Here is a 12,649-nt window from a genome sequence, read left to right as displayed (position 1 = left end):
GTCGCGTAACCCAAGTTTTTATCTTCAACGGAAGCAAATCGTAATTCTTGGAGTGTCATATTTAAACTAACGAGACATAACCAATAATATACCTATTCAACCATCCACGCGCGAAAAAACACGGTCGACTCACGGAGACTGCACAAAGAGACCAAACTCCGTGCGAACAAATATCTTCCTGAAATAAGATGGCGCTAGCGTTCCGTATGAACCAAAAAAAAAAGTAAGGCTGCAGTTTGAATTGAAGACTTTCTGACCAATCTCACTGGAAGATCATCGATTGGCATGCCTGCAGCCAATGAAACCTCGATGCAAAAGTCGGATCACTGGCGACGCTAGTGGTGAAAAAAAAAAATAATAAAAAATTTTTTTCAATTCTCCCATTTGAGTTCGGTCTCCGTGGGTCAGCTGTCAGCCTTATTGCACTGGTTTGATTTTTTTCCACCAGATGGCGCGTATTGCAAAGCGACAATACCAATAGAAGGATACAGAAGGAAGGAGAAAAAAGAGAGAGTGACGGAAAGAGGAGAGAGATTCTCTCTTTCCCGACTGTCTGCAGCAATCGTCCCACCTGAAATGCCTATAGACACACGTACCTTTTTGTCTGCCTACGTAGAGACGGTCCACCGGGGGAGGGAGGGGGTGTGCTATCAGTATTTATGACATGCTAATCCCCAGTTACGAATTCTGCGACGACGCGGATGAATGCGCGCGCGGTGTTCGCGTCGAAAATGCCGATAGCACGAGATAGAATTAACCTGCAGTAAAAGCTACTCTGCCCTGGTACATGCTGCGCCATTCTATTTCATTCCATGCCATGCCATGTTCCGTTCTGCTCTGCAGGTTTCGTTTGCCATTGTACAAGGAGCAGAGTCGGTCGTTCGGAAACGCGGCCTTGCTTATATTCTCCGGTAGGTTCCAAGATAAGCAAGAGAAAGGTAAGAAGAAGAAAGAGGAGGTAGAGGAGAAGGAGGAAAGTTATATTTGATGAATACAGATCAATGTCTTCCCGCATTTCCCGTCCCATTCCTCAGCCTTTCCGATCATCCGGTTACTTCTTTATATCTTTTTCTCTCTGTCTCTCTTGAAACTTGATCCAGAGTTTCATCCTTTTTCACTTCATCAATATTATCAAGCTCGCGATAGAAGGTAAAAAAAAAATAAAAATAAAAATAAACGTGAAAACAAATAAAAAGGGCACATCGTTCGAACCGTTTCATGATTCGTTAAAGACGAAGAGGTTACCACACGGCGGGTTCAACCTCATTGGTTGTGATTATATTCACACATTTCAAAGTAACTACATATCCAGGGTACGCGTAGGTGTAGTTCATCGGATGTAATTCTGATACTCAATGTCGGAACGAATCAGATCAAGGAATAATAAAATATACCAGAAGAGAACGATCATCATTGTCAATTCATAACAAGCACTGACTATCATTGATCGAATCAAACGAGATAGTCCGCGGGTGAGTTGTTTCAAAACGACGAGTTCATTGGTAAAATACCAGACGAACGACCATCTCAATCCATTGACGAACTTTGGACACTGACAATAACGGCGGTATAAACGTAACTCAGGTTTCGTTTTTTCAAAGTGATATCACGACGCGGAGAGACCATGAACTTACATCTTCGATGTAGGCTTGACTTCGCTGAGAGGATACTGCGCGAAGTCCTTCGCGCAGTTTTGAAGACTCCTTTGAGGAAGTGCGATCGAGGCAATGTCAAATCGGCCAATAATAACACCCGTTTCATACCGTTGAAGTCAGTGTCGCAGTTTGTCAGGATGATCAAGTCATTCACCCATTAATTTCGATGAACTGTTCAGACCGTCGATGCAGGTTAACCGTCAGACCTTCTCGACTGATCTATCGGATGATCTACGCAGATCGTGACCGTGATCGATGATTTTACATGGTTCTTGTGAAGTGTGTTTGAAACGTCTGGTACTATCGCATGCTTTTTCTATAATTAACCTAATAATAAATGTTCGTAATAAATGACCCTGATTAATACAGAGGATTTGTTGCCTCAATCACATGTTTCAATGATCACTGTATACAGGAATCTTTTAGTGGCAAACCATATACGGTATTATATATGACGTGATAACCATCAAGAATAAGAAGCTTGCACTACGACGACCACCACAATCATCATCATCATCATCATCATCATTATCATCATCGGCAGTAGCATCAACGGCAGCGGCAGCGGCAGAGAATATAACCGTAAATCTTTATTTATCAAACGCAAATGTTATACGACTCGAATCATCAACACTCGTCCAAAGCAAGCGTTGTTTGTACAGGTAGAGACGCGTAGTTATATCATACCAAAAGATTTTTGCCGTTATATACATAACTCGAGAAGGCAAGAGATCAAAAAATTTGAACTTTGCTTTTTCATTATACTTGTTATCCTACTTTTCACCATCCACTCATCGTGAATGGCGAAAATTCAATATTTACAAAACGTAAGAAAATATTGAAATCTTTTTTTTTTTTTGGCATCATACGTCAATCTCCCTCAAACCCGACCATTAGCAAAAAAAAAAGAAAAAAAAGGCAAAGATAGAATAATAAATTCGTTTCTTAACATTTTCTCGCAGGCGTAGGTACAAATAAAGGCATAAACAATTGTTACGTAATCGAAACTTTTCAACGTCAAAGCATTCGCTAAATGCGAAAAAAAAGAAACATCAAAAAAAAAAAAAAAAGTGGAAACCGTGAAAAACGTGAAAAACGAGTATCGTCATTCACGACGATATTATAGATATTGCACAGAACCTATAAATCCACATCTATCCACGAAGTTGCAGCATTTTGGGTAATTGATTCGCCGAGAAAATCGAAAGAAATTGGAAAGAGAGAGAGAGAGAGAGAGAGTGAGAGAGAGAGTGTACGGCTCATGTATACATCGCGTAGACACAAATATCCTGATAAATATAATCAACGATGATTATATTTGCGGGTGAATAGCTGCATCCGAACGCTATATATCATGTGCCATATATCATACCTCGTACCATAGAGCACCATGCATTACAGATATTGTATAATAGATTACATGTATGGGGCGATCCATCTAAACTCAAACGATCCTCTGATCCTCTGCGTTATCTACGATTTTGCTGACAGTTTTTTTTTTTTTGTCCACTTTTCAATTTACTTTTCATCACCCTCGATGATGTAAGAAAAGCATCGGTTTAATTGGGTCGTAAATTACTTTTTCTAATTTCAACGAATCTCGAGGTTTTCAAACCCCGAGAATCCGAAACACAAGTTTTTTTACAAGAAAATGATGGGCATGAAAAATCTACGCGATATAGTATCAATAACGACTACACAGCGCGTAATGACTAAAAGGCGAATGATCTGCGGAGTGAGATTTGGGGGGGCGGGGGAGGGGTTGATGGGACGCGTATAAAAAAAAGAGGAAGTCAAGATAAGAGGGTGGAGGTGGAGGCGGAGGCGGAGGCGGCGGCGGCGAGGGGTTAGAAGAGGCACTCATGTTTATATGCATTGTATTGCTAAAACCCTTTTAACCGAATTACATTTAGCGATTCTAGTGCCGCCGCCGTCTTCGTCCTCGTTCCCGTCGTCGTCGTCCTCCTCCTCGCGAACGTCGTCGGGCTTCTCGCGTCGCGGAGGATGCGGCGAGGATATGCCGGGTATACGACATACGCGCGATACCCATACCTGCCTCTGACATACATACATGTATGCGTACGTATTGTGGATGTATAAAGGAGAGACGGATCAGGACTGTAAGGAGATGGAAGCGACGGCGATGCGCAGAAGGAAGCTAGACGAGAAACTGGTCGTATGGAAGAGAGCCGAGTTTTCTTCTCCTCTCCTCTCCTCTCCCCGGCGCTCCTCCACCACCACCTCTCATCTCTCTCGGCCTTCCGCAGGATCTTCCTCCACCCTCTACGCCGTCCTCGCGACGCGACGCGCGGGGAAGTTGGAAGGCATCTCTGATTCTCTGGGTAAACAAGTGCTTAGGTGATTCACTGCTTGCTCGATTCTATCGCAGTAGGTAGGTAGGTAGGTAGGTAGGTAGGTGGGTAGGTGGGTAGGTGGGTAGGTGGGTAGGTGGGTAGGTATGCGGAATGGAATATATACACACACACACGTGTATGTACATACATATATAGGTATATATGCTCTTACGTGCATACGTGCGCGTGTAACACGCGTGAGCGTAGAGATGTGTGCAGACGGTACCAACGCGTTACGCCGGGCGTCGTCATCGTTTGTTTCCAGACGCCAGACGCCATTGCGGTTTCAATCTACGTATTGCGTATGTGTTGAGATGCGCTACATCCTACCAGTGACGTTATTATACTCAAACATAATGTACGTAAATAATGCAATAACGATGAATGTAACACGACTCGACGAGAAATATGAAAAGTAAAATTAAAAGGAGAATCGTTGCATTAACTGTGATATCAATATGTGGGGAATCCCGTGCGAACCCGATCAACCTCCAACCCTGATCACTTTTGGTTTTCTGCAAAAAAGAACAATTTGCAAACGGAAATAACAAAACCAAGCAAAAGAATATATTATAACGTGTGTATCGATGCTGCTTGGAAAAGAAGTTTGCGGTAAAATAATAAGATATTCGTTATGTCATTCCGTAAAATGATGAGTAAAATTAGAAACGCGTGTACAATATAAAAAGAAGGGAGCAGGAGCAGCTTCTGTACGGGATCAGGTACTATACTTACAATTAGATATAAAAACGAGGGTCCTTTTAGCCGGATTATATTTGCTTAACCCCCGCGAGTTATCTCTCGTGTTTGGCACGTATGCCTGTACACATACATACATATATATATATATACATATATATCCATACGCACATATATGTGTATGTATATATATACACGGGCGAAAGAATAGCGCGGATAAACGATTCTCATCACTTTTCCCTCACTCATGATTCCGACTCACCACCACCACATCACGTGCACCTATCCAGCAGATGGATAATAGGAATGGCCATATATGTACCTACTCTCGTATACCGATATAAATTTTCAGCCGCGCGGGCTTACGAGAAAGAAAACAAATTTTGCGGAAGAAAGATCGACATTCCTCAATCTTTAAGGTGTACGTTAAAATGTGAATTGATAGGTGAAACAAACGGTTTTTGATTTTTTTTTTTTTTTTTTCAATCGACAATAATTATCATTCGATAACTTTTTGTGTTTCAATGTTTTTGTTTTTTCTATTCTGTTTTTTCGCGCATCAATTATCACGAATTGTACAAATCAAACCCCAAATTTGAATCGGGAAATCGTTGCAACGTTCTGTCAGGTAATTTTTTTTGCCATAATTTACCGTTCAAACGAGAAAAATAATTCACTCGAACAGCAAATTCAAGTGTTAACACAACCAGAGCAAGAAAATGTACTCAACCCCCTGAGTCACACATTATTGTGCTGGGTAAACTTTAGTAGCATGACAGTATTCTATGATATTTGGGGTTGCCGATCACGAATCTGAAATTAGATTTTCAAAATTCAAGCTGATGGATCTGTTATGGTTAACGAGAATTTAAAAATAGATCGAATCCGATCAAAAAACTCTAGGCAGTGGTTTTCGGGATCGCTGATTGGATTCGCCGTGCTGTGTTTTCAAAATTTGATTTCAAATTCGTAATCATGCAAAACACGTATACGCGTAGAGGGGTAACTTTCTCGTAAATGAATTATTCCTTCAATATCCACGATTTTTTTTGCAATCAATTTGTTTCCATCACTAATAATAACTCACATTACATCGCAACAATTACCGTCGAGTATCAAAAACCTGTTTGTTACACTATCGGAAATATCAAAAAACGGCAAATATAAATATCTTTTCAAAAGTTCTCTAAAGATCAATAATAAAAAAAAAAAAAATAAGGTTATAAAAATGTTGCTAAGAATACACATACCGCTGCGACTCAAGCCGTTAATTCTTGATTCTTTCACATATGATTATAAATCTTACAATGTTGCATTACTGTGCGGGGGTTGTACGAGGAACGAATACGGCCCTGCATCGAGTTGGCTCGCGCACACCTCGCGGCAGAGGCCGTCGTCATTAGCGCTAACAAGGTTACCCCCCCCCCCCACCCCCCTTGGGGGGTGAAAAGCGCCCCCAGTCTACGCTGCGGAATATACAGATATACCTGCCTTACCGGCTAGAATCGCCGCCGTCGTCGTCCCTAGAACAAGAAGAGAGAGAGAGAGCGAGAGAGAGAGAAGGAGAGAGAAAAGGAAGGGATAATAAGATCTGCGACAATCAACCCAGCGACGAGGACGACGTCGACGATACGCGAAGCAGTCGTTGTCAGAGGGAACAAACGGGCGACGTCCGCCACGTTAAATGTCCGTATGCCGTGCCTGGGCAAAGTCAACCCCATTCTCGTCGTTCTAGTGCAGCGTCAATTCCAATAGTTGGACCTAACTTCTTCTATCTCTATCTTCTCTACATACGTGCACGTACACTTGGGGACGATGAATCTGAGACTGCTGATTTTTTTTACACCGGACAGTTACGTTGGCAACGCGGAGAAACCTACAGCGCCACTGTCGGCCGAATGCGAAACGAACTCGATCTCAATAAGCATGACATAACCCATGACCGTCGAATCTAACCTTGCAATACCGCGGGGATGATTACTTGTTGGATTGACACGTCAATTCTAAGGTTAGATTCGACGGTCATGGGTTATGTTACGTTTATTGAGATCGAGTTTGTTTCGCGATCGGCCGACCGTGGCGCTGTAGGTTTCTCTGTGTTGCCAACGTAACTGTCTGGTGTAAAAAAATTATCCGTCTCATATTCATCGCTTCCAAGCGTACACTGGACGGTATCGACTATTCTTTTTTCAATATTAACGACTAAAATATTGTTCCAAATGACGGAAAAATCAGTGTACTGATAAAATCAGAACGTATTTCTGTAGGGAATTGAACGCTAGACAAAAGAAACGATTCTTATCATTTTACGGTAAATCTACTCTTTCAAAAGTTATTTGAGGTTCTTTTCATCACAATTAAAAGAAGGGATCGATTTCATAGGAGTTTCGCGAAATTATTAAACCACCGTCTTTTTCTTTCGTTGCAAGAATACAATTTTTTTTCCGTACGTCCGGCTAAACTTTCACAAATCATCTACTCGTCTATGGACACGCTTGTTGTAAGAAAACATAAATTCACTGGCTCGGTTGGCTATAATCATCGTTAATCGTCTGATACATCATTTTTATACATATAATAACGAATTTGTGGAAAGTTTGTTAATTTTCTATATACAGTGAAATCTTCACGGATAATACCTATGATACCATATTCTTTTAGAAATAGCAAGACATATTTTTCAATCCGTACGTTTATTTATTCAAATTGATACATAATAAGTATTCCGCACCCGTTCGGAAGATGATTCACGAATTGATTCACAAGTCAGCGATTCTTTTTTTTATTCCACTTGTTTCTAATTCTTTCTCAAAATCAATTTTCTCAAATTTTTTACACATAAAGGTAATTTCGTATGCGTTGTTTCGTGATACGAGAATACTGATTATTTTACTTCTACAACAATTACGAGTAGGTATGTGACTGCACGTATAATACTCAAGTAATAGTTCTTTTTTTTCTCTTTTTTTTTCATCATGTAGCCAGACAAGTTAAATGCTTGTACAACCGATCTTTATATAACGTTGTACTTTGCACGATGTTGAAACGTTAACTATTTGACTGGCGCAGGAAATTATCGGACACACATGAGCATGTAATGAAAAAAGTGAATCAGGAGGAAAAAAATAAGCAACTGTCGTTGGGCAGGAGCCAGCGTCAAGACGACTACAAAAATCGCTTTCGGGGTTTCGAAAGACACGCGATTCTCAACCGATTCGATGTAAATTACATATTACACCTAACACAGCTGTTCGATTTTAAAAAAATATTGCAATACACGTCAAGGATGTATTATATGCAGATAGTGTAGATCGAAATGGTGCCAGGTGAATGAAAATTATACAAATTGTTCTTACTTTTAAACATATTTCATTGCCATATTTTGCTATTCCTGATAGTATACTGATAGGTTTTCAGTACTCGAGAGTAATTGCTGCGATTTAATATAAATTATTATTCATGGAAACAAATTGATTGGAAGAAAATCGTGAGAATTGAAGGAATAATTCATTTTCGAGAAGGTTACCCCTCTACGCGTAGGTATACATGTTTTACATGAATTACAAGTCTTTGGATTCCCTGATTACGAATCTGAAATCAGATTTTCAAAACTCATTACGGCGGATCCAATCAGTGACTCCAAAAACCTTTAAACAGAGTTTCATCTACCGGATTCGATCAAAATCGAAATTTTCGTCCTCCATATTGGATCCGCGATCTCGAATTTTTGATATCTGCTTTCAGATTCGTAATCAGCGTCCCCAAAAACCAGAGAATGCCATCTTGTCATCAAAATTTGACTCGGCACAGTAAAGTACAACTCAAAGGGTTAAACACCCCCATAGATTCTTAAAACCGCACAGATATGATCTCGACTCGAGGATAATTGGGATTTGGGATTCAGAGGTTCCGGCGTATGTGTGATAAATAAACGGGTAAGTTGGGCGAGTCGGCCTGCAGCAGCATCATCATCCGGTAAATATAAATGGCTATAGATCATGGCTGCACGGATCGAGAGTTGGAGAGTGGCCGAATCACCGTGAAGAGCTGTTCCAGTTCGGTCGGCAGCAGACGCCGAGCGAGTTAGTCGAAGGTGGTTCCTCCCATCCCATCCCATCCCATCCCATCCCATCTCATTCCATTCCATCCCAGGCTCGCAGTTCCCGAAGGAGAGGCGATAGTTGATTGTGTGTAAGTGGTTGAAGCCGGGCGCGAGAGCGAGAAGGACGAGAGAGGGAGGAGTGGGAGAAGAGGGTGAAGAGGGTGAAGAGGGTGATGGCGAGGGGGAGGGAGGGAGGGAGGCGTGGGATCAGCAGTCGGGAGCTGGAAGGAGCTAACCGCATCCTAATCAACGTAAAATGGCGCCGGGAACAGAGGCTCCTGAGGTCACGCCGCCATTGTTGATCGCCCTCCCTCCACCACTCCACTCCACTCCACTCTACTCCACATCGGCATCAACCCCCCTCCCCTCGGTTATATCATACAGCCAAACACACAAACACACACAGAATTACAGACACGATATCTCTGTACAGTTATACGCAGGGTGATTCGGGTTAAACGCTAAGGGTTATATTTATACGTGTAAGATATATACATATATATATGTGTGTGTGTGTGTGTGTACGTATGTGTATATTTCTCAAAGGGTTGATATGCACAGCAGATTTTACCTCCCCCATCCGACGAGAGTTATACAATTATCATTAAATCTCCGCTACTTATGTCCAAGTTGTTGGATGATTAAGAGTCTGGGATATTAGACTGTGAGAGGTTTGATTCACGGTGGTTTGGAGAGTAAAAAAAAAAAAAAAATATCTCATCGATTATACCGAAGTACGAGAATGAGCATACAAGTAGTATATAATTCCGTGGACAAAATTGATTCCGACGAATGCAACGACTTTAAGAAGAAAAAGTATATTGAAAAAAGAAATTTCGATATGCTTACAAAGTGATTCCTTCACGCGAGAAAACGAAGCAAGAATCGAATTGTTACATCGATCAGAATGATTGAATATATAGCATGTACGATTACGACATGTAGTTATGGTGAAAATTTTCATACAGTTCGGAAAGATTGTTTATTCAAGCGATGAAACTGTCGAAATAAGGTGCGTATGTACCTTAATATTCTTGTAATACGCAAGAGGCGAGATTCTTCGTGTACGTTACGTCAGCCCCCCCATCTTGACAAAATCGATCTTTACAAAGACTGTAAGTCAGTAAATCGTTAGTAAAGATTAAGATGAAAAAGCGTTTCGCACATCAGCACAATATTGTTTCATCAGATTTGAGAGTAGGTATATATATATACACGTTTATATCGTCAATGTAAATTCATTCCCCCACACATGAAATAATAATATATTCTCTGAAAAATTTTTAGAGAGTCATCGAATTTGCCTAATTGGTTGTAAAACGAGCTGTTATACCTGTCTCTTTCTTTCCTTGTTTCTGCCGATTTTCTGTCCCCCACTGTTTTTTTTATTTATTTATTCATTTTTTTTTTTTTTTTTTCAACAACAAAACAAATATCCTCGATCTAGTACGTATAACGTATACGAGTTAATGCGTATAAAAACTAGTCATGCGAGTTAAACGAGTACCTGCACCTGTTACGTGGACATTTTTTTACCCACGCGTATATATAATAATCATCATACGTGCGTACACATGTCTGCAATTTTTTACATTATCCTTTAGTGCCTACTCGCAACGATTCAAAGTTAAGATCTCTCGAGAAACTCACGAGATATCGGCAAAAAAATATACAATATATTATATATGTATATAGGACGATAGTGATAATCGGTTTGTCGTACAAGGTGCGCAAAGATTTCGATAAACCGAATTAGCATATTTGAATTCGAATAAAGAATTTTAACCCGCAGAGGGTTATTTACGAAATATATACTCCGTAACGTACGTAACAATTTGTTTAACCGTCAAATTGCATATTTACTCAAGTAATACGCGTGATGTAGGCAGGTATGTATTATACGTCGGATTAAAATTAAAAAGTGGGTTAGAGGTATAATGTTAAAATGTAAAAATGAAAATATGTGCTGTATATGTACAGTATATGTATAAACATGTAATTGCCCGTCTCTGCGACGAATGAAAATAAAATAGAAAACGAAGACTTTGGAAAAAATATTGACGAGAAAATAGCACGTATGGGAAAAAGGTTTAAATGAGAAAATTTCACTCGGTAGATTGATTTCGACCTTCTGAGTCACGTATCTTGCACTGTATATGGATACATATGTGAATCACGACGTATGAATGCGCAGTAAAAATGACTCTACGAAATTTACATGTACGAAACATAGCGGTGATTTCTATTTATACATGGCAACATATATGTATGTATATACAATATACATGTTTCAGTCGACAAGAATCCAAATGGTACGAAACGAGCCAATTTCACTATAGTCGCCGAGTGGCGTCGGATTGTTAGGGGGGAAGGGAGGGAATTTCTGCACCTGAATAACAAGTCTATTTCAGTCGATATATTAGCGCGGGGTGATATTTCTCTTACTTTCATTTCCCTTATCTTTTTTTTTCACGATTGTATCGTTTTGTTTTTTTTTTTTGTTTGTTTCGCTATACCGACACCAGCGCATAGAGTCGGGGACGAACGGAGAGTCTAGCGGGGTATAGTAAAAGGGGATGAGGCAGACGGTTCGAATCACAGAAAATTACATCGCATAAAAATTCAGTCTCAAGTGGGGTGTATAACCCGATCCACCGTCCCCCTCCTGCACACTTGCCCGGTAAACGGTTCATTTCACAAGAAGCAACGCTCAGATCGGATCGCATCGGACCCCCCCCCCCCACCCCTCCTATATACATATATATAACAGACAGTCGCGAGAGGCATGATGAAATTTTACGACTTTGTACGTTTAGCGTGTTTGTATAATAATAAATGCGCTGTATGAGAAAGAAAGATTTTCTCTACGCTATACGATTAACCCTTTGGTCCACCATCCTGAACTTTTTAAATCCCGTTTCAGATTCGTTATCAGCTACTCTAAATACTTGTAATTTATGTAAAACATGTATACGCGTAGAGGGGTAACCTTCTCGTAAACGAATTATTCCTTCAACTTTCACGATTTTTTCAATCAATTTGTTTCTAACAATATTAATTTACACTATATCGCAATAATTACTCTCGAGTATTGAAAACCTCTTCAGCAATGACATTCGTATCAATATTGTGTGATCAGGAATTATGCGACAACATCGATATCATGTAAAAAAAAACTTGATCTGAGCAAATTCGAAGGACACAAGCTAATTGTAAGATGTGAATAACTAGACAACGGATTAGATCATTATAACGTTCAGTTATTAAATTCTGATGTTTTTAATCCAATTCTTAAGTTTAAGGACAAAATTTTACAGACCTAAGTTATCTCTGAAGTTAATACAAATGAATTTACCTAAGTGTGCAGTCATATTAACGCATCATCGCTGTACTATAATGCAAGATTCCCGGAATGTTTTTCAAACAAAGTTTGGAGATCTGCTCAGTGAGAAAAATAAGCCCAAGATTATTAGAAACAGATAAAAAAAAAAAAACATCAGATTTCATTCATTTCGAAGATTCTGTTTATGCAACCGTTTTCCGATTGCCGCATTATTAAATTTTTCTCAATACATTTCATCTTATCGGAGAAAGTAATTGAAACGAAATATATTGTGCACATAAATATGAATAAATAGGAATATCACGCGACAGTTAAGCTGTGGTAAAAAATTACTCACCGCTGAATCACGAAGCATTTCGGTTCTTAGATGATTGACCTCCTGCATCCTCGCCAAACTGCATCTGGTACTGGACATCAGATCCGGCACAAACACAAACAAACTCACACACGTGACACTGCACTGCTGCAACAGGGTTGAAAAAAAAGGCCGAATAAG

The sequence above is a fragment of the Neodiprion pinetum genome, chromosome 3 (genome assembly GCF_021155775.2).
Source record: "Neodiprion pinetum isolate iyNeoPine1 chromosome 3, iyNeoPine1.2, whole genome shotgun sequence".
Taxonomy (NCBI): Eukaryota; Metazoa; Arthropoda; class Insecta; order Hymenoptera; family Diprionidae; genus Neodiprion; species Neodiprion pinetum.
Note: the sequence above shows the minus strand (reverse complement) of the source record.